The 25,119-nt window shown below is 39.8% G+C and overlaps 1 long non-coding RNA gene across 1 annotated transcript; it reads right to left on the bottom strand.

Moving 5' to 3' along the window:
- Positions 1-297: 297 nt before the first annotated feature.
- LOC125377928 lies at positions 298-1,737 on the bottom strand. The gene is made up of 2 exons (XR_007219878.1): positions 1,570-1,737; positions 298-610 (listed from the first exon to the last, which is right to left on the bottom strand). It is a non-coding gene; the product is annotated as an uncharacterized LOC125377928 (long non-coding RNA).
- Positions 1,738-25,119: the final 23,382 nt, after the last annotated feature.

Genomic DNA, 25,119 nt, shown 5'->3' with positions numbered 1-25,119 from the left:
CTTTAAACACTATAGTTCCATTTGGATGTACTGAAAGTGGGCCACATGTTAAAAAGTACTCTTCCAACTGTTCTTTATTCTGTAAGAGGTGTTGCTGTTCAACAGAAGCTAGAAAGTTAGACAATACATCAGTATTTATGCTATACTTCTCGTCAAGACCAGCAAAAACAACTTCTGAGGCCATCTTGTTGCCACATCTTTTTCATATTGCATACTGAGCACCTTACAAATACACTCTTTTTCTCTGAAACGGGCATGGTTTGTTTTTTGGCAGTTCTGGCAAACTTTTTTGATCGAGATAGTGACCAAGTTAATTTCAGCTGTAAGAGTGTCATCATCAGACGAACAAACGTCACCTATGCTACTACATGGTGTGATGTGCGAATCTTTTGAAGTGGTTAGGTATTTTTTTCCATATTCACGAAGTTGTATGTGCTTCAGTTTGTAGCCCTCACCCATCAAGATATATGGAATTTGTTCGTCCCAGACTAAGGTTCATTTGTCCAGTTACGTCGTCAACTACTACTTCCTTTATTGGTGTGGGCTTTCAAGCCAACCCAGTAATATACTCTGTTTCTCTTTCTTTAAACACCTTGACTGTGATGTTTACCTGCATAACAAAAAGAATTGTGTTAATGACATGGACCTTAGGAACGTACATTTGTAGTTCAATGGTAAAGACAGGGGTAGACCTGACAACATAAGAAATCCGATACTTACCACGTAATATACCAACAAGAATACCATCAAATAAGAAACACTTACGACGCTTATAAATCCATATTTACAGATGGATCCAAGGATGGTGGCGCAGTTGCTAGTGCCACTGTCATTGGATCCAGAACAATCTCTTCACGTTTACCTGATATCAGTTCAATATTCACTGCAGAAGCAAACGCCATTTTTACAGCACTTAAATATATCAGTAATCAATCTAAACATAAACAATTCATACTGTTTTTCGATTCTCTTTCATGCCTTCAGGCAATTAAAGATATGTCATCCATTTAAATCCAAGTTCTCGAATTATTTAATGATCTTGCTACTGGCCAATATGACATCGTCTTTTGCTGGTTACCAAGCCATGTTGGTATCAAAGGTAACACAATGGCCGATGCTGCTGCTAAAGCAGCACTCAACAAATATGTGACACCACTTTTGATCCCATACACTGATTTGAAACCCATGATTAGATCTTACATACGAGATCTTATGCAACAGAAGTGGGACGCCCAAGTAGGTATCAATAAATTACATGAAATTAAACCAAATATCGGTTACACCTACTTGGGCTGACAGTCCAGATTTGAAGAGGTCATTATGCGACGATGTCGTATTGGCCACAGCAGATACACAAATGAATATTTATTAAAAGGTGAGGATCCTCCGTTTTGTATCCCTTGTGATGAAAGAATCACGGTCAAGCAAAAACCTATCCAGGAACAAATTGAACCTATCCAGTATGACCAGCAAAATAAGACTCACAGATTTTCAAAGATAAGTACTGGTGATGTAGATACATTTCTTGAACATGCAAATGAAAACCCAAAGAAAAAAATCTTGTACGACCTGAATCTTTTAAAGCAGTTTCTGGCGCAGGAAGGCGAGGCTAGGGCCATTGAAGAGATTGAGCCACCTGTCCTTGAAGATTATCTCAGCAAGTTCTTCATCACTGTTAGGAAGAAAGATGAATCGGAGTATGAGCCTTCCTCACTGAGAAACTTTCTCCTTTGAGCGACAACTAAAATCAAAATCATATGGTCAGTTTGATTAATGGTGAGAAATGTTGAATTCCGAGAGAAATTATGAAGGCTAAATCTAAGGATTTGAAGGCGAAAGGGAACAAACCAAGGGCTGCTGATGAGCTAACAGACAGTCACTTGGATGTCATGAACGAAGCTGGAACTCTTGGCCTAGCAAATCGGAACAGCCTATTACATTCCATGTGGTTAATTTGTACGCTCTATTTCGGAATGAGGACGGGAAAGGAAGTTCACAACATGAGATGGGGGGGATGTGGAACTAAGGAAATGGGACCTCAGAGCGTCAGTTTAAGACAGGTACTTGAACCAATCCTAATGACATCCGCAGGAAGCCCCGTGCATACAGCATTCCAGAAAACCCTGACAGGGATCCAGTGGCCTGCTACAAGATGTATCGGGAAAATCGTCCTACTTCAATGCTTCAAACAGACAGTCCATTTTTCCTCGCAATGGAGGAAAGGCAGGTTCACACTGGTACAAGAACTCTGCAATGGGATTAACTAAACTGTACAGCATTATGAATAAGATGAAGGATGAAGCCAAACTTGCTCAAGACAAACGGATCACACCATACAGGTGATATTAATAATATTACTATTCAAAAATATTATGTGCAAATAAAATCATTTAAATTTTGGGCAAATTTTCTTTCATAGACCATTAATCAAATGGCTAATAATTTGAATATGTATGAAAACTTGCTATATTTCTTCCCTTTCTTTTCTTTGTTTGTTGTTTAACGCCGCACTCAGCAATATTCCAGCTATATGACGGCGGTCTGTAAAATAATCGAGCCTGGACCAGACATTCCAGTGATTGGGATCGATGACATGCATCAACCAAGTCAGCGAGCCTGACCACCCGATCCCGTTAGTCGCCTTTTACAGCAAACATGGGTTGCTGAAGACCTATTCTACCCCGGAATCTTCACGGGTCCGTATTTCTTCCCAGAATATTATAATTGATAAGAAAATAATAATGATATGTGTTACATTTCAGCATGAGAAAGCACCTTGTACAGAAACTGGTGGATGAAGGTGTTTCTCCTAATCAGATCATGGAAGTATCAGGTACATTCAATGGAAAAAATGCCCTATAAACATTACATGTATTAAAACATAAGCTCACATTACATTTTTTTTCTATCATAATAATAAAAATGTATTTATGTACACATGATAAGTAAACCAAATTGTGGGGATATTTAGCAAAAATGTCATATTACAAAGAATAATAACAGTATCTTATATAGCTAAAATAAATTAATGATAAATTGTACTCCCTTTAGGTCACAAGAACACAAACTCCATTACGAATTATTCCCATCTGAAGCCTGACCAACAGTGTAAAATCTCACACTTGTTGTCGAATGTTCAACCGTCGCCGCCTGCCGCATCCACTGTCAAATCAGCAGTGTCAACATCCGATGTAACCGCTTCAATGAACTTCACTCAAATCAACTTCCGCATCAAAGTTTCCTTTCCAGCATTCTGTAAAGTAAAACTATCACAGGAAATATCAATATCTTTTATCTCTCCAAGTGCATTTGGTTTTTCAACCCAACCCATTGCTAAGCAAAGCCGCAATGATCAGCCGACCGATTAGGCTTGTGTCAAGTTGATCTTGTGACTGACGAAGCATGTTGGCCTCCACGAGACAGCTCGTACACAAACTGTTGATTTACGTCAGTTCAACGTTGACAAGTCATATAATGACAGATGTTTTTTGATGTAGTTAATACCGATTCTTACCGTTTGTTATTTTGTTGAAAATGATTTGTATTAAACTGTGAATTTCTCTTCTCATTTGTCAGTCGATACTTTACGTTTCGCAAAGCGCTATTTTGTTACTTGTTGCGTATTCTTTCGCTTCGAACAGCCGTCTCATTGATTTGAAATTTATTTTTTGATGAAGTTGATTTTGTATATAATCATATCAAAATGTATACTTAATAATTTTAGTGACATCAAATATTTTTGTTTATATTTTTTTAAGATTTAGCAAAGACGGAACTACATTTTTAGTCGTACTTACAGTGGGTGGAAAACAGTCCATGTGTGTTATGTAGGGAGAATTTACGCTTGAAAGTTTTACATTTGTAATTAAATAATGTATAAATAATATTAGGGTGGATTTTTCTATGGTAGAATAGGTCTTCAGCAACCCATTCTTGTCGTAAAAGGCGACTTACGCAATCGGGTGGTCAGGCTCGCTGACTTGGTAGATACATGTCATCGATCCTAATTGCGTGGATCGATGCTAATCCTGTCAGTCACTGGATTGGCTGGTCCAGACTCGATTATTTACAGACCGCCGTCATATAGCTGGAATATTGCTGAGTGCAGCGTTTAACAACAAAGGGGGCACGGGTGGCCCAGTCGTCTAAGGCGCCGCGATTCGCTGTGCAGAGTCGCGTCCCTTGGGCACGCCAGAAACCTATGATTGTGGGTTCGAATCCCGGTTCGCCCCGATTATGTTTCTAGGTTTGTCAGCACCATACCCGTGCTCGTGGGTTTCACCGAAGTGGTAAACGTCTGAGACCTGCATCACTTCGGGCTTTCCTCCCACATTAAGCTGACACGCCGTGATATAACTGGAATACTGTTAAAAGCGGCGTTAAACCCAACTCACTCACTCACTCACTATAACTGAAAATCTTGCACAATAGGTCAAATCTCCCTAGTTGAAGATTCATCTTGTTGTAAAGTTTTGATTGTTGTTTAAGGACAGATTCAACAATATTTCAGCTCTGTGATAGCAGTCTGCAAATAATCGATAATGGACCAGACAATCCAATGATCCGTCACAGAACGGAGTGGAAATAAATTATACATTTGTAGTTTAGGTTCCATGATATACAGGGGCAGATAAGTCAAATATATATCCAATAATTTGTCTTGCTTTTTATTCTTAACCACACATTAGGATATTTTATTTGCAGCCTGAAAGTGTGTTTGTTTGTTATTTTGTATTATAAAATGAGAGAATTGAATTCAACTGTTCAACTGTAACCATCGATACGGAAATTTGCAAACATGGGCAATGCTTTTTCTGATGGCGAAGCTGGGATTTTATCCAAAAAATAAGTTGTCATTGTTCCAATGTATTTTCTTTTACAAAAAAAAGCATGCTCAGTTTTAAATAAATACAGCTGTGGCTGTAAAAAATATCTGTTTGTTTGTTGTTTAACGCCTCACTCAGCAATCTTCCAGCTATATTTTGGCGGTCTGTAAATAATCGAGTCTGGACAAGACAATCCAGTGATTGACATCATGAACATCGATTCACGCATTAGGGTTACGGCTAAATCCATGAATGAAGATTTAGCCGTATCCCAATACGGTCCTCCTCTTCACCTGGGTGTTCCCGACAAGTGAGTGGAGAAGGGACATGTGGAAGTTCAGACGGGAGGTCGTTCTACCATGGGTGTTCAGGAATGTCTGATAGGCATTAACTGAAAGGAAAAGAGTATGAAACAAATCAAACATTATGAAATAGCTGGTCAGAAGATAAGGTTCAAGTTGATTAATCAGTATGAAATAGCTGTTCAGAAGATAAGGTTCAAGTTGATTAATCAGTGTGAAATAGCTGGTCAGAAGATAAGGTTCAAGTTGATTAATCAGTATGAAATAGCTGTTCAGAAGATAAGGTTCAAGTTGATTAATCAGTGTGAAATAGCAGTTCAGAAGATAAGGTTCAAGTTGATTAATCAGTGTGAAATAGCTGTTCAGAAGATAAGGTTCAAGTTGATTAATCAGTATGAAATAGCTGGTCAGAAGATAATGTTCAAGTTGATTAATCAGTATGAAATAGCTGGTCAGAAGATAATGTTCAAGTTGATTAATCAGTATGAAATAGCTGGTCAGAAGATAATGTTCAAGTTGAATAATCAGTATGAAATAGCTGGTCAGAAGATAAGGTTCAAGTTGATTAATCAGTATGAAATAGCTGTTCAGAAGATAAGGTTCAAGTTGATTAATCAGTATGAAATAGCTGGTCAGAAGATAAGGTTCAAGTTGATTAATCAGTATGAAATAGCTGGTCAGAAGATAAGGTTCAAGTTGATTAATCAGTGTGAAATAGCTGGTCAGAAGATAAGGTTCAAGTTGATTAATCAGTATGAAATAGCTGTTCAGAAGATAAGGTTCAAGTTGATTAATCAGTATGAAATAGCTGGTCAGAAGATAAGGTTCAAGTTGATTAATCAGTATGAAATAGCTGGTCAGAAGATAAGGTTCAAGTTGATTAATCAGTATGAAATAGCTGTTCAGAAGATAAGGTTCAAGTTGATTAATCAGTATGAAATAGCTGGTCAGAAGATAATGTTCAAGTTGATTAATCAGTATGAAATAGCTGGTCAGAAGATAAGGTTCAAGTTGATTAATCAGTATGAAATAGCTGTTCAGAAGATAATGTTCAAGTTGATTAATCAGTATGAAATAGCTGGTCAGAAGATAAGGTTCAAGTTGATTAATCAGTGTGAAATAGCTGTTCAGAAGATAAGGTTCAAGTTGATTAATCAGTATGAAATAGCTGGTCAGAAGATAATGTTCAAGTTGATTAATCAGTATGAAATAGCTGGTCAGAAGATAAGGTTCAAGTTGATTAATCAGTGTGAAATAGCTGTTCAGAAGATAAGGTTCAAGTTGATTAATCAGTGTGAAATAGCTGTTCAGAAGATAAGGTTCAAGTTGATTAATCAGTATGAAATAGCTGGTCAGAAGATAAGGTTCAAGTTGATTAATCAGTATGAAATAGCTGTTCAGAAGATAAGGTTCAAGTTGATTAATCAGTATGAAATAGCTGTTCAGAAGATAAGGTTCAAGTTGATTAATCAGTGTGAAATAGCTGGTCAGAAGATAAGGTTCAAGTTGATTAATCAGTATGAAATAGCTGTTCAGAAGATAAGGTTCAAGTTGATTATTCAGTACAATGAATATACAGTGTAAGTGGTACCAGATGCGAAATTATTCCGTTATTGTATTCAGTTAATGCCATTTGTTACATATTGGTTGATATTATCATGATAATGACCGTATAGTTGGTAGTAATGACATAGGTCTAGAATTATACGTTATTCCTTGTTACCAAATTATTTTATTCTGAATTTCAAATAAATGAAATAATTCTTCCCTGATGCTGTGAGAAGAACGTTGATTAAAACTTTCTTCCACAGCTTCACGGAGCGGACTTGGGGATCATAGACACCAATGAGTTGATCCCCAAGGTCAACTCCCCCCATTAGAGTGTTGTACAGTCTAACGACTGAGGGGAGAGTGACAGACCGGCCCCGTGAATTGATCCCCAAGGTCAACTCCCCCCATTAGAGTGTTGTACAGTCTAACGACTGAGGGGAGAGTGACAGACCGGCCCCGTGAATTAAGCCCATCCTCCATTCTGTTAATAACATATTTCATATTAATTTTTTCAGAAACATGCATTCCTTGGGCGGTGGTCCTCCAAGGTTCCGGCCCTTGTAGATACGAACTTTGGTGCAGCCAGTACCCGCCTCGGCAAGGATCCACAACTTAACCCCCCATCTGTGCGCTTTCTTGTTGGCCATGTACTGTACAAGGTGATGTCGCCCTGTGAAGCCAACCATCCTTTCATCAACGCAAACACTCTGGGCCAGCCTGAAAAAAGAAATTGTGTGATATGCATTACTTAGAAGTTGATGGATGACAAAATAGACACAATTTATGGATAACAACTTATTTATTTACTGTCAAGATGACGTTTTGGTATAGATCCTTATATCTTATTTTTTACTTAAGAAGTTTTCAATTAAAATGTACATGTAACAAATCTATAATTTTTGGTATATGGCATTTTCATATTTTCATTTACCGTGTTTAATTCATTAGAACCCTCACATCAGTGCAACATGAAATAAGTGCCATAATGGATGGTGTTCAAATTCGTTTTTCATATGATATATCAGAATGGAGAAAGTTTAAAGGTAACATACCCATGAGAGTTTGCGAATGATCCATTCACAAGATCAAGAACCGGCCTGATCTTGTGGAGGAGGTCGTGATCTGGCTGCCCTCGGGGCACTGCAACAGAGTTGTCGTTGCAGTGGCGGAACCGCATGATGACTTGGAAGCGATTCCTCGGCATGATCCCCCCCGAAGGAAGGTGTTGATGCCAGCCAGTTCTTGTCCCCCTCATTCCAGTAGGAAGCGATGGTTGACTTCTTGACGACACCTATGGGCCAACAAGAGTCCAAGAAATGCCCAGCTCTGTGGTGACAGAGTGCGGCCCTGCAGGTACTGCTCGGCATACCTGTTTGTCTCCCTGACCAGCAGGTCGAACAAATCAACACCTCCATCCCCTCCTCTGAGTTGCTGGTCGAAATAACATATAGGAGGGGCATGGTAATCTGAAACATATATCATAATTTATGACCACATGAATTTTTATAAATCACGCTGACATATATCATTGTATTTGATACATGTAATGATAATCTTAATATCATACAACTTATATCCACATTTATACCTAAACGAGACACCAAATATGAAACAATTCCTTACTCAGTTTTGGATGACAGGCATTGTCTATGTTGATTATGAATTCATGCACTGAATTATATTTGTATTTATCAATTCTTGTTACCTGGAGGGTTGACAGGGCCGCACTCCTCGGCAAAGTCAATGCTGTTGCCGAGGTCAAAGCTGTCCGTGTGCAGCACGGGCGGCCAGGGGCCACGGACCATTGGTTTGGCCCCTGCCTCTTCTTGGTTATTTCCCTCGTGATCTGAAATTTGAAATAATGCTTCTTATTAATGATGTCCTTTCAATCACATATGCAAGTGCTAAGGGAACGGATTCCTTGTTAAAAGATAGATATGTGTAGTGTGTCCATGCATTCGAATAACATAGGAGCATGGAAAAAGCATGCATGAATCATTCCACTTCACAGACCATATCCTAGACAGAGAAACTGTATTATCAAAATTCAAATATCAAGAAATTTTAAAAGCTTTTCAAATAATTTTGAATTATCACATGCTTGAAAATTAACACACCGCCGTCATATAGATGGAATATTGCTGAGTAAAAGTAGCTTCCAGTGGTAATATTAATTGTGGAAGGCCACATCCACATAATGTACACAATTCAAAAAATAAAAGAGAAGTTTCATTAACAAATATATATTAATTTTGAAGACGATGTCAAAAAGCCAAATTGCGAAGAACATTAATTTTAACAAACCATTAGTCTTGGCTATAGGCTGTCTCCCACACCAAAGAGAATAAAGAGTTCAGATCAAGTCTTCAATGATGTGACAAGTGTATATGAAACCTAAGCACTAAAATTAAGGATCTGGGCTCCATTTGAATGAATATTTTTAAAAAAAAAACTTTATTTCTGTGACCAAATGTCAGCCTATTATTTTAGAAATTACAACATTTGCTTTGTAATCCTTTACTAAAGTGTAAAAATCCTGTCACTTCAAAATGTAGAAAGTGACACAAAACATTGCTCTTTTCACCCTTAAATAAATTGCAAATCGACTGTACTTTTGTTCCTTAATCCCCTGGGCGTTGTCAGGTCCAGACTAGATTATTTAGACAGCCGCATATTTTGGTTGGTTGTTTTCAGCAATATTCCAGCTATATGACGGCGGTCTGTAAATAATCGAGTCTGGACCAGACAATCTGGTGACTAATAATCATGAACAACGATCAATTGGGATCGATGACATGAATCAACCAAGTCAGCGAGCCTGACCACCCGACCCCGTTAGTCGCCATTTACGGCAAGTATGGATTGCTGAAGACCTATTCTACCCCGGAATCTTCACGTACTCTGCACAGCGAATTGCGGAGCCTAAGGCGACCGGGCCACCATTCCAGCTATATGCGGCGGGACCCGTGAAGATTCCGGGGTAGAATAGGTCTTCAGCAACCCGTGCTTGCCGTAAAAGGCGACTATGCTTGTAGTAAAAGGCGACTAACGGGATCGGGTGGTCATACAGGCTCGCTGAATTGGTTGATGCATGTCATCGACGCCAATTGTGCGGATCGATGCTCATGATATCAATCACCAGATTGTCTGGTCCAGACTCGATTATTTACAGACCGCCGTCATATAGCTGGAATATTGCTGAAAACAACCAACCAAAATATGCGGCTGTCTAAATAATCTAGTCTGGACCTGACAATCCAGTGATTGACATAATGAGCATCGATGACATGCTTCAACCAAGTCAGCCGGCTTGACCCCGTTAGTCGCCTCTTACGGCAAGCATTGCGCTCAGTTGCGAAGAATACATGTACATGTATTTAACAAACCAATAGTCTTGGATATATGTCCGTCTCCCAGACCATAGAGAATCCATTAATTGAGGAGTCAAACTCACGTCTACGATTATTTGGCAATTCTAGATTGCCTGAGCAGTGGATTTAAAGTCTGGGCTCCATTTGGATTATGTTTTACTTATTTTGTAGATTTTTATATTTTAATAATATAAGTTGATTTCTGTGACTAAACGTTACTCTATCTTATCTGGTATTATTTTAGAAAATGCTGTGTTGGTTTTGAAACCATTCACTTAAGTAATTGGTCTGAATAATACATTTTAAATATGTATGTGAATAATTAAATGCTTGTTTTTAACTTTGGTGTGATGCTACTATTAACAGACATTATTGAAGGCTCTGTCCAGGAGGTTTAAAGTACCGTAAAATATTGCCCCACTGTGTGACACGTAATCCTATCATAATCAGTGTAATCATCAACCAGTGTTTTTAAGCCAACTCATTGATGAGTATTTTTTAATATTGGCTAGCATTGTGCACAACCACCAGTAGCTAAAGTGATGACGTAAATCCTGCTGGGGTATCATGCAGGAAGCAGAAGTGCTGTAAGTCCCCATGATCCCCAGCGAGGTGGCCTAGCTTTGGTTACTGGTGGCCTATAGCCCGTGTTTTAAAACTGTATATATAATATTGTTATGCTCGAATGTGTTTCATGAATTGTTCCTAAATAAAGCATGCTCAAATATGTTTTACAACTTGTTGTTAAACAAAACTTTGCATAATTGACAAAATTGTAAATATATTAACTTGGTCTCGTCGCTATATGGCTGAGATAATGCCGATGCGACGTTAAATTTTAACTCACTCACTCACTCACTTAAACATCCAAGATTCTAGAAATTGACACAGCACCTTGTTTTCTTCACCCTTTAATAAATTGCATCCCGCGTGATTCTTCATTGATCCTCAACAACTTCAAAATGCAAAAAAACTGACAACACACACTTTTCTTCATTATTTACTATGTGAAATTCTTCCACAATAGGTCAAGTCTCCAAATTGAAGATCCAGATTAAACAATATTTCAGCTCTGTATTATCAGTCTGCAATTAATGGATAGTGGACCGGACCAAACAATCCAATGATCTGTCACAGAACGGTTGGTTTGTTTTACGCCACACTCGGCAATATTGCAGCTACATGACAGTAGTCTGTAAATAATCGAGTATGGACCAGACAATCCAGTGATTGACATCATGAGCATCGATGACATGTTTCAAACCAAGTCAGCTAGCCTGACCGCCAGATCCCATTAGTCGCCTTTAGAGGCAAGCATAGATCTTACTTATGAATAATACATGTCTTAACTGTAAAGAATACATGTATTTAACAATCCAATAGTCTTGGATATGTCGGTCTCCCAGACCATAGAGAGTACATTATGTTTGTTTGCTTGTTGTTTAACGCCGCGCTCAGCTATATCTCAGCTAAGTGACGGCGGTCTGTAAAATAACCGAGTCTGAACCAGACTGTCCAGTGATTGACATCATTTGAATCGATCCACGCATATTGGGATCGATGACCTGTATTAACCAAGTAAGCGAGCCTGACCACCCGATCCCGTTAGTCGCCTTTTACAAGCATAGTCGCCTTTTACAAGCATAGTCGCCTTTTACGGCACGCATAGGTTGCTGAAGACCTATTCTACCCCGGAATCTTCACGGGTCAGAGATTACATTAATTGAGACGTCCCTACTCACGTCTACAATTATTTGGCAAGTCTTGATTGCCTCACGTCTACAATTATTTGGCAAGTCTTGATTGCCTCACGTCTACAATTATTTGGCAAGTCTTGATTGCCTCACGTAGTGAAATTACGAGTCTGTGCTCCATTTGGATTATATTATACTTATTTTGTAGATATATGACTTGTATATTTTTGTGACTAAATGTTAATCTATCTTATTCAGTATTGTTTCAGAAATTACAATGTTGGTTTTGAAACCAGTTACTAAAGTTTAAACATCCACGAATCTAGACATTGACACAACACCTTGTTTGCCTCACCCTTTAATAAATTGCAAATATCCCGCATGATTTTCCATTTATCTTCAGACCGTGAAGATCCCTGGGAAGAAAAGGTCTTCAGCAACCCATTATTTCCGTAAAAGGCGACTATGCTTATCGTAAAAGGCGACTTACGGGATCGGGTGGTCAGGCTCGCTGACTTGGTTGATACATGTCATCGATATTAATTGCGTGGATCGATGCTCATCCTGTCAATCACAGGATTGTCTGGTCCAGACTCGATTATTTACAGACTCGCCGCCATATATAGCTAGAATATTGCTGAGTGCAGCGTTAAACAACAAACCAACCAACCATTGATCTTCAACAACTTCAAAATGCAAAAACTGACAACACACACTTTCTTCAATCTTTACTGTGAAATTTTGGCACAATAGGTCAAATTAATCTCCCAAGTTGAAGATTCAGCTTGTTGTAAAGTTTTGATTGTTGTCTAAGGCCAGATTCAATAATATTTCAGCTCTGTGTTAGCAGTCTGCAAATAATCGATAATGGACCAGACAATCTAATGATCGGTCACAGAACAGAGTGGAAATCCAGTTTTAAATAATACATTTGTAATTTAGGTTCCAGGATATACAGGGGCAGATAAGTCCAATAAATATCCAATAATTTGTCTTGATTTTTATTCTTAACCACACATTAGCATGTTTTGTTTGCTGCTTGAAAGTGTGTTTGTTTGTTGTTCAACTACCATTTCTGTTATTATGTATTATAAAATGAGAAAACTGAATTCAACTGTAACCATCGATACGGAAATTTGCAAACATGGGCAATGCTTTTTTCTGAAGGCGAAGCTTGGATTTTATCCAAAAAATAAGTTGTCATTGTTCCAATTTATTTAAAAAAAAATAAAATAAAATCATGCTCAGTTTTAAACAAATACACCTGTGGCTGTAAAAATATCTGTTTGTTCTTTAACGCCTCACTCAGCAATCTTCCAGCTATATGTTGGTGGTCTGTTAATAATCGAGTCTGGACCAGACATTCCAGTGATGGACATCATGAGCATCGATTCACGCATTTGGGATACGGCTAAATCAATCAATCAATTATTTCGGCAGTCAAGTTACCCGTGAAGTTGCGGGGTAGAATAGGTCTTCAGCAACCCATGCTTGCCGTAAATGGCGACTATGCTTCTCGTAAAAGGTGACTAACGGGATCGGGTGGTCAGGCTCTCTGACTTGCTTGATGCAGGTCATCGGTCCCAAAAAAGGGTTTTCAGAGTTATCCCGTCATGACTTGCGCGCCGCCATGTTGGTTGTATTCGCGTCCCTAGCAACAATATAGCGTCATTATTGGCCGACCTGTTATGGACCATGGAACAAAATAATAACAGAAGATAATGTTTGGAAATAAAAGGCCAGGTGTGGAAGGCGGAGACGGGAGCTAGACCGAGCAGCAGCAGCGAAAACCATGTGCTCTCTTCTGTACAGCAGGCGAGCTATATGCATTTGTGTCCACCCACGGAAACATGAGGGCTGGAATGGGCTCCCACTGTACAAGCAGGCAACCGAGCATACGAGCGAAACCTTATCGGTCCAGCGTCCGTCCAAACCTTGCCACACCTAACGGTATTTATTGATATAAAGCAATATACAACAACATCAACAACATTCATATGGTTTTTACGTTTTGCTGCTATGTACATGAAGGTGCGGCAAGAGCAAGGGAAGGGAGGGTGGGTAATTTGTATGTAAGTGTTCTCATGTACTGTCGCGGTTACAAGATGGTGAAGTGAGTGTTTTTGAAATGACATAATATATATGACGTCATACATATGACGTCACTTGAGAAACAAACAAACAAAGACGATAACGAGGAGAAGAATTTGTTTGGCAACAAGGCCACGCGTTATCGTTGTGGTTGTTCCGTATCATAAAATGAAGGGTGATAATTACCAAATGAGTCACCAAATGTATAATTATATTATGATTGTAACTTAGTGTGATTATGTAAACTTGAACATGCTTGTGTATGATCAGCTGAGTGTGCGCCTACATGTATGTGTCCATGTGGACGAAAAGGAATACATGATGTACATCGTCTACATGGATATGCTTGGAATTACATTAAGATTAGATCTATAAGTTAATGTAGATTTATCAGGCAGGCTAATAACACCATTTAACTAAATATTGCTAAATGACATTATCCTGCTTCCAGGTGCAACAACTACGCACACCACCCTGCAAGACATGCATGAGTAGACTACTAGTTTACTACTGATAATACTAAAGCTGAAATATGTGACGAGTATTACCAGTGTTCATGACAATGTAATTCCTCATAACTAAGACTTATACTATTTGTGTTAATGTTTCAAACAATCGATTAATTCTCTTTTATGTAATTAATTCAATCTTGCTGAGTGGCAAACTGCCAAGCACGTAACACAGAAATTGCTGATGTTGGTTGCAAAGCTCTGTCGTGTACCTTAAACACTACTAGCTTGGACACAGTCATAACAGTCAACTATCTGCAAATCCCCGTCCTTGTCAGATCTCCAGACTGAATATAGGTCAACATGTCTGCTCAAACAATGCAGCGCCGTTTACATCAAACCTAACCATGTAATAACTATATTGCAATATCATTTGCATTTTAAGACATCAACACATTGCACTGCCACATCCTAAACTTGAAGCTGTTATCATCTGATTTGTGAGTCACCAAGTTTCGTCTTTCCAACTTGATGACTCACAGCTACGTGCAAGATAGCATGCATGATATGTGTGTGTATGTGACGGAGCAGTTGAAACTGATACCACTGATCATAACTATGAATCAGTCATACTTGGTTTAGGGTATGTATTTTGGTGTATCAATATACAGAGTGTAGAGAACACTCTTAGAATCCACACATTTCACCACAGCAGACCTATACTTCTAATCCAATTCATAATAAACCAAATGCAAATGCTTCCATATCATTTGATTGGCTTACCAAGCATATATTTTTGATTTATGACTGGATGAACCGAAAAGAATAGCACACGCCCATTACCGGACTACTTCCTCTTGATTGGCTGATAGAAGAGTAGGCGGAGCTTAGTTGTAATAGTTAACGATCTAACTGATATAGTATCCTTGTCTACAGCTTTGTGTGTTAATTGCTAAATAACCAGTCTCTGTGAACTATGAAGTTCGTAACGTAACAATCGGTGTTCACATTGAGTTTTCACACTTTGCACGCCGGTTTTCGTTGACGATTACACCTCCACAACAGGAAACAAATACTGCTAACAAATTCATATCATGTTCAAATCCTTTACACGACACTGAGTTTCTGTTGATTCTGACGATTGTATGATAAATAAATAAATAAGTACGGTAGCATATACAAAAAAAATGTAAATAGTCTGTGCAGATTTTTTATTTTATTTTGTGATAACTTTTTTACGTAGCACAATAAAACAAATGGTAACACATAGCTTTGGGAGGGATTGAGGCTAAGTGTACAACATTGATTGAGGCTAAGTGTACACCATTGATTGTGAGGCTAGGCGTACAACATTGATTGAGCTTATGGTACAACATGATATTGGACAGCTAGCATTGATTAAGAATAATGATCAAGCAATATCAAATGAGGCAAAATGTTCTGTGAGCGACTACATGCGTTAAGTGCCTTGTAATTACTCAACCTGAGTTTTTGTAAACTGAATGACGCGGCTGAAAAATCCCCACCAAGTGTCACGTGCCACAACATCATCCCACAGTACTCCAGTGTGGTGTTAATAGATTTGTAAATAACGACACACCGATTGGGATAAATACAGTGCTGATTGTGGATTGTACAGCAACACTTGGTTAGACACAAATGCAACGGAATTGAGTTGTGATAGTTAAAGCCACAACAGATTTGGCGGTGATAAGTAATGGTACCATAGCATCATACCTAAAACATGTGAACTATGATAAATGTATCCTTGATATACAATACCCCGACAGCAATTAGATCAGCTTGTGTTCTCATTAAACAGTCTGGCATAATTATTCTCGTTAAAAGTAGTGTCCGAATTATTTTTAAGGTACCTCATTTGAGCCAATTTTCTTGTCGTGTCCGCCTGCATACTTATACAAAACAATTCCACCAAACAGTGGCTTTTCCTGACGAACTGATCATTACAAAATGACATGGTCTGTGATTATATCAGTATGTGGTGTACGTTAACACAGCTCAACATAAACGTGTCACATTATGAAGACCAACATTATAACTACACACACTGAAGTGGTGTATCTTGATAGACGTGGAGTTAATGCGCGGCTCCTCAGCTGAGTTGAAATCAGCACAACACATAGCCAACGTGGAGACTGTGCAGGTCGGTGAAACCCCCAAAAGTTACACGTCGAACACCAGTGAAAGGGAGGCGCATCTGGTTGGTCATCAACAGAGTCCCGTCAACATAGGTCTGGAAAGAGGAAGAAGTTGAGTTGGCTGGATCATAATGTCAACTATTTAATAAATCATGACACATGTGCAGTGTCTGGTTTGAAAGAGATGTAGCTGTTTTGCAATTTTCGTCATATAAGTCAAGTGTATACTTGTAGTAACAGTGTGAGCATGTAAAAGATTAATTGTTCTTTTGAAACACAAACGGAACCCTTTTGTGGTGTCGGGTGCAAGCAGTTGGTAAGGAAAGCCATAAAGTAATTGACAATCAACTCACAATGAAGGCAGTTGGTAAAGAAAGCCATAAAGTAATTGACAATCAACTCACCATGTAGGCAGTTGATAAGGAAAGCCATATAGTAATTGACAATCAACTCACCATGAAGGCAGTTGGTAAGGAAAGCCATGTAGTAATTGACAATCAACTCACCATGAAGGCAGTTGGTAAGGAAAGCCATATAGTAATTGACAATTAACTCACCATGAGGCAGTTGGTAAGGAAAGCCATATAGTAATTGACAATCAACACACCATGAAGGCAGTTGGTAAGGAAAGCCATATATTAATTGACAATCAACTCATCAAGAAGGCAGTTGGTAAGGAAAGCCATATAGTAATTGACAATCAACACACCATTAAGGCAGTTGGTAAAGAAAGCCATATAGTAATTGACAATCAACTCACCATGAAGGCAGTTGGTAAGGAAAGCCATGTAGTAATTGACAATCAACTCACCATGAAGGCAGTTGGTAAGGAAAGCCATATATTAATTGACAATCAACTCACCATGAGGCAGTTGGTAAGGGAAGCCATATAGTAATTGACAATCAACACACCATGAAGGCAGTTGGTAAGGAAAGCCATATATTAATTGACAATCAACTCATCAAGAAGGCAGTTGGTAAGGAAAGCCATATAGTAATTGACAATCAACTCACAATGAAGGGCAGTTGGTAAGGAAAGCCATGTAGTAATTGACAATCAACTCACCATGAAGGCAGACTCACTGATATGGACTTCAATGATGTAGTTGCTAATGTCGTTGACTGACACACCATCCACTACCTCCTCTGAAGCGTAGTCGCCTCCCTGCTGTGTGTTGAAGATAGCTCGTGCTGGGGTATAACTCCATCTCAGGGACAAAAGATACACTTTGTCAGAGCCTGAGTCTTTAAGGACGACTCTATTGCTGCAAAGAACAAGATACATACGTACTAATGTACTATCAGGCATGTGTGATAGCTATGAAACTTTGTCAAATTGTAAGCATGTCCAAAAGTGTAGGGGAAAGGTTTGATTATTCTTAATATAGTAAGGTTGCTCTAAATAAAAGTTATATCCAATTTGGGCGAGGCATGATAATCATTTTGTTTATGTCATGTGACAAGGTGCTACCTACTTCTACTTTGATACGAGTATGTGTGTATTTCTTATTTTTAACTAACACATCTGATGTGTGTATGTAAAAAAATAAATACGTCAATGTGTTTTCTTGCTTACGGGTCAGCCGTGTTTCCCGACACTTCCAGTCTCAGCTTCATCCCGGCAGCAAGGTCAAAGGTCAGATTTTCTACATAGTACTTGGATGGAACCTGTTATGAAGAATGGATGTCACGTGGTTTATCAATAATTGAGTCATGGCCAGACATTACAGTGATCGACATCATGAGCATCGATCAACAGAATTGGGAAATGGTGTCTACCTCAGACTTGATACAGCTAGACACATCGATCAACAAAATTTGGATAGTGCGTCTACCTCCGACATGATACAGCTAGACCCATCGATCAACATAATCGGGATATGGTGTCTACCTCAGACTTGATACAGCTAGACACATCGATCAACAAAATTTGGATATGGCGTCTACCTCCGACATGACACAGCTAGACACATCGATCAACAGATTGGGATATGGCGTCTACCTCCGAATTGATACAGCTAGATACATCGATCAACAGAATTGGGATATGGTGTCTCCCTCCGACATGATACAGCTAGATACATCGATCAACAGAATTTTGGTATGGCGTCTACCTCCGACATGATACAGCTAGATGCATCGATCAACAGAATTGGGATATGGTGTCTACCTCCCACATGATACAGCTAGATACATCGATCAACAGAATTGGGATATGGTGTCTACCTCCGACATGATACAGCTAGATACATCGATCAAGAGAATTGGGATATGGCGTCTACCTCCGACATGATACAGCTAGACACATCGATCAACATATTTGGGATATGGCGTCTACCTCCGACATGCTACAGCTAGATACATTGATCAAAAGAATTGGTATATGGTGTCTACCTCCGACATGCTACAGCTAGATACATCGATCAACAGAATTCGGATATGGTGTCTACCTCCGAATTGATACAGCTAGATACATCGATCAACAGAATTGGGATATGGTGTCTCCCTCCGACATGATACAGCTAGATACATCGATCAACAGAATTTTGGTATGGCGTCTACCTCCGACATGATACAGCTAGATGCATCGATCAACAGAATTAGGATATGGTGTCTACCTCTGACATGATACAGCTAGATACATCGATCAACAGAATTGGGATATGGTGTCTACCTCCGACATGATACAGCTACATACATCGATCAAGATAATTGGGATATGGCGTCTACCTCCGACATGATACAGCTAGACACATCGATCAACAGAATTGGGATATGGTGTCTACCTCCGACATGATACAGCTAGATACATCGATCAACAGAATTGGGAAATGGTGTCTACCTCCAACATGATACATCTAGACCCATCGATCAACATAATCGGGATATGGTGCCTACCTCAGACTTGATACAGCTAGACACATCGATCAACAAAATTTGGATATGGCGTCTACCTCCGACATGACACAGCTAGACACATCGATCAACATAATTGGGATATGGTGTCTACCTCCGACATGACACAGCTAGACACATCCATCAACAGATTGGGATATGGCGTCTACCTCCGAATTGATACAGCTAGATACATCGATCAACATTATTGGGATATGGTGTCTACCTCAGACATGATACAGCTAGATACATCGATCAACATAATTGGGATATGGCGTCTACCTCCGACATGATACAGCTAGATGCATCGATCAACAGAATTAGGATATGGTGTCTACCTCCGACATGATACAGCTAGATACATCGATCAACAGAATTGGGATATGGTGTCTACCTCAGACATGATACAGCTAGATACATCGATCAACATAATTGGGATATGGCGTCTACCTCCGACATGACACAGCTAGACACATCGATCAACAAATTTGGATATGGCGTCTACCTCCGAATTGATACAGCTAGATACATCGATCAACAGAATTGGGATATGATGTCTCCCTCCGACATGATACAGCTAGATACATGGATCAATATAATTTTGGTATGGCGTCTACCTCCGACATGATACAGCTAGATGCATCGATCAACAGAATTGGGATATGGTGTCTACCTCCGACATGATACAGCTAGATACATCGATCAAGAGAATTGGGATATGGCGTCTACCTCCGACATGATATAGCTAGACACATCGATCAACATATTTAGGATATGGCGTCTACCTCCGACATGCTACAGCTAGATACATTGATCAAAAGAATTGGTATATGGTGTCTACCTCCGACATGCTACAGCTAGATACATCGATCAACAGAATTGGGATATGGTTTCTACCTCCAACATGATACAGCTAGACCCATCGATCAACATAATCGGGATATGGTGTCTACCTCAGACTTGATACAGCTAGACACATCGATCAACACAATTTGGATATGGCGTCTACCTCCGACATGATATAGCTAGACACATCGATCAACATATTTAGGATATGGCGTCTACCTCCGACATGACACAGCTAGATACATTGATCAAAAGAATTGGTATATGGTGTCTACCTCCGACATGCTACAGCTAGATACATCGAACAACAGAATTGGGATATGGTGTCTACCTCCGAATTGATACAGCTAGATACATCGATCAAGAGAATTGGGATATGGTGTCTCCCTCCGACATGATACAGCTAGATACATCGATCAACAGAATTTTGGTATGGCGTCTACCTCCGACATGATACAGCTAGATGCATCGATCAACAGAATTAGGATATGGTGTCTACCTCTGACATGATACAGCTAGACACATCGATCAACAGAATTGGGATATGGTGTCTACCTCCGACATGATACAGCTAGATACATCGATCAAGAGAATTGGGATATGGCGTCTACCTCCGACATGATACAGCTAGACACATCGATCAACAGAATTGGGATATGGTGTCTACCTCCGACATGCTACAGCTAGATACATCGATCAAAAGAATTGGTTTATGGTGTCTACCTCCGACATGATACAGCTAGATACATCGATCAACAGAATTGGGATATGGTGTCTACCTCCAACATGATACAGCTAGACCCATCGATCAACATAATCGGGATATGGTGTCTACCTCAGACTTGATACAGCTAGACACATCGATCAACAAAATTTGGATATGGCGTCTACCTCCGACATGACACAGCTAGACACATCGATCAACAGAATTGGGATATGGTGTCTACCTCCGACATGACACAGCTAGACACATCCATCAACAGATTGGGATATTGCGTCTACCTCCGAATTGATACAGCTAGACAGATTGATCAACAGAATTGGGATATGGTGTCTACCTCCGACATGACACTGCTAGATACATCGATCAACAGAATTTTGGTATGGCGTCTACCTCCGACATGATACAGCTAGATGCATCGATCAACATAATTAGGATATGGTGTCTACCTCAGACATGATACAGCTAGATACATCGATCAACAGAATTTTGGTATGGCGTCTACCTCCGACATGATACAGGTAGATACATCGCTCAACATAATTAGGATATGGTGTCTACCTCAGACATGATACAGCTAGATACATCGATCAACATAATTGGGATATGGCGTCTACCTCCGACATGATACAGCTAGATGCATCGATCAACAGAATTACGATATGGTGTCTACCTCAGACATGATACAGCTAGATACATCGATCAACATAATTGGGATATGGCGTCTACCTCCGACATGACACAGCTAGACACATCCATCAACAAATTGGGATATGGCGTCTACCTCCGAATTGATACAGCTAGATACATCGATTAACAGAATTGGGATATGGTGTCTCCCTCCGACATGATACAGCTAGATACATCAATCAACAGAATTGGGATATGGTGTCTACTTCCGACATGATACAGCTAGATACATCAATCAACAGAATTGGGATATGGTGTCTACCTCCGACATGACACAGCTAGATACATCGATCAACAGAATTAGGATATGGTGTCTACCTCTGACATGATACAGCTAGATACATCGATCAACAGAATTGGGATATGGTGTCTACCTCCGACATGATACAGCTAGATACATCGATCAAGAGAATTGGGATATGGCGTCTACCTCCGACATGATACAGCTAGACACATCGATCAACAGAATTGGGATATGGTGTCTACCTCCGACATGACACAGCTAGATACATTGAGCAAAAGAATTGGTATATGGTGTCTACCTCCGTCATGCTACAGCTAGATACATCGATCAACAGAATTGGGATATGGTGTCTACCTCCGAATTGATACAGCTAGATACATCGATCAAGAGAATTGGGATATGGTGTCTACCTCCGACATGATACAGCTAGATACATCGATCAACAGAATTTTGGTATGGCGTCTACCTCCGACATGATACAGCTAGATGCATCGATCAACAGAATTAGGATATGGTGTCTACCTCTGACATGATACAGCTAGATACATCGATCAACAGAATTGGGATATGGCGTCTACCTCCAACATGATACAGCTAGATACATCGATCAAGAGAATTGGGATATGGCGTCTACCTCTGACATGATACAGCTAGATACATAGATCAACAGAATTGGGATATGGCGTCTACCTCCGACATGATACAGCTAGATACATCGATCAACAGAATTGGCATATGGCGTCTACCTCCGACATGATACAGCTAGATACATCGATCAACAGAATTGGGATATGGTGTCTACCTCCGACATGATACAGCTAGACCCATCGATCAACATAATCGGGATATGGTGTCTACCTCAGACTTGATACAGCTAGACACATCGATCAACAGAATTTGGATATGGCGTCTACCTCCGACATGACACAGCTAGACACATCGATCAACAGAATTGGGATATGGTGTCTACCTCCGACATGACACAGCTAGACACATCCATCAACAGATTGGGATATTGCGTCTACCTCCGAATTGATACAGCTAGATACATCGATCAACATAATTGGGATATGGTGTCTACCTCAGACATGATACAGCTAGATACATCGATCAACATAATTGGGATATGGCGTCTACCTCCGACATGATACAGCTAGATGCATCGATCAACAGAATTAGGATATGGTGTCTACCTCCGACATGATACAGCTAGATACATCGATCTACAGAATTGGGATATGGTGTCTACCTCAGACATGATACAGCTAGATACATCGATCAACATAATTGGGATATGGCGTCTACCTCCGAATTCATACAGCTAGATACATCGATCAACAGAATTGGGATATGGTGTCTACCTCCGACATGATACAGCTAGATACATCGATCAACAAAATTGGGATATGGTGTCTACCTCCGACATGACACAGCTAGACACATCCATCAACAGATTGGGATATGGCGTCTACCTCCGAATTGATACAGCTAGATACATCGATCAACATAATTGGGATATGGTGTCTACCTCAGACATGATACAGCTAGATACATCGATCAACATAATTGGGATATGGCGTCTACCTCCGACATGATACAGCTAGATGCATCGATCAACAGAATTACGATATGGTGTCTACCTCAGACATGATACAGCTAGATACATCGATCAACATAATTGGGATATGGCGTCTACCTCCGACATGACACAGCTAGACACATCGATCAACAAATTGGGATATGGCGTCTACCTCCGAATTGATACAGCTAGATACATCGATCAACAGAATTGGGATATGGTGTCTCCCTCCGACATGATACAGCTAGATACATCAATCAACAGAATTGGGATATGGTGTCTACTTCCGACATGATACAGCTAGATACATCAATCAACAGAATTGGGATATGGTGTCTACCTCCGACATGACACAGCTAGATACATCGATCAACAGAATTAGGATATGGTGTCTACCTCTGACATGATACAGCTAGATACATCGATCAACAGAATTGGGATATGGTGTCTACCTCCGACATGATACAGCTAGATACATCGATCAAGAGAATTGGGATATGGCGTCTACCTCCGACATGATACAGCTAGACACATCGATCAACAGAATTGGGATATGGTGTCTACCTCCGACATGACACAGCTAGATACATTGAGCAAAAGAATTGGTATATGGTGTCTACCTCCGTCATGCTACAGCTAGATACATCGATCAACAGAATTGGGATATGGTGTCTACCTCCGAATTGATACAGCTAGATACATCGATCAAGAGAATTGGGATATGGTGTCTACCTCCGACATGATACAGCTAGATACATCGATCAACAGAATTTTGGTATGGCGTCTACCTCCGACATGATACAGCTAGATGCATCGATCAACAGAATTAGGATATGGTGTCTACCTCTGACATGATACAGCTAGATACATCGATCAACAGAATTGGGATATGGCGTCTACCTCCAACATGATACAGCTAGATACATCGATCAAGAGAATTGGGATATGGCGTCTACCTCTGACATGATACAGCTAGATACATAGATCAACAGAATTGGGATATGGTGTCTACCTCCGACATGATACAGCTAGATACATCGATCAACAGAATTGGCATATGGCGTCTACCTCCGACATGATACAGCTAGATACATCGATCAACAGAATTGGGATATGGTGTCTACCTCCAACATGATACAGCTAGACCCATCGATCAACATAATCGGGATATGGTGTCTACCTCAGACTTGATACAGCTAGACACATCGATCAACAGAATTTGGATATGGCGTCTACCTCCGACATGACACAGCTAGACACATCGATCAACAGAATTGGGATATGGTGTCTACCTCCGACATGACACAGCTAGACACATCCATCAACAGATTGGGATATTGCGTCTACCTCCGAATTGATACAGCTAGATACATCGATCAACATAATTGGGATATGGTGTCTACCTCAGACATGATACAGCTAGATACATCGATCAACATAATTGGGATATGGCGTCTACCTCCGACATGATACAGCTAGATGCATCGATCAACATAATTAGGATATGGTGTCTACCTCCGACATGATACAGCTAGATACATCGATCTACAGAATTGGGATATGGTGTCTACCTCAGACATGATACAGCTAGATACATCGATCAACATAATTGGGATATGGCGTCTACCTCCGACATGACACAGCTAGACACATCGATCAACAAATTGGGATATGGCGTCTACCTCCGAATTGATACAGCTA

Source organism: Haliotis rufescens, unplaced genomic scaffold, assembly GCF_023055435.1.
Source record: "Haliotis rufescens isolate VD_foot unplaced genomic scaffold, xgHalRufe1.0.p SCAF_107, whole genome shotgun sequence".
Taxonomy (NCBI): domain Eukaryota; kingdom Metazoa; phylum Mollusca; class Gastropoda; order Lepetellida; family Haliotidae; genus Haliotis; species Haliotis rufescens.
This window is presented reverse-complemented; position numbering and strand designations above follow the sequence as displayed.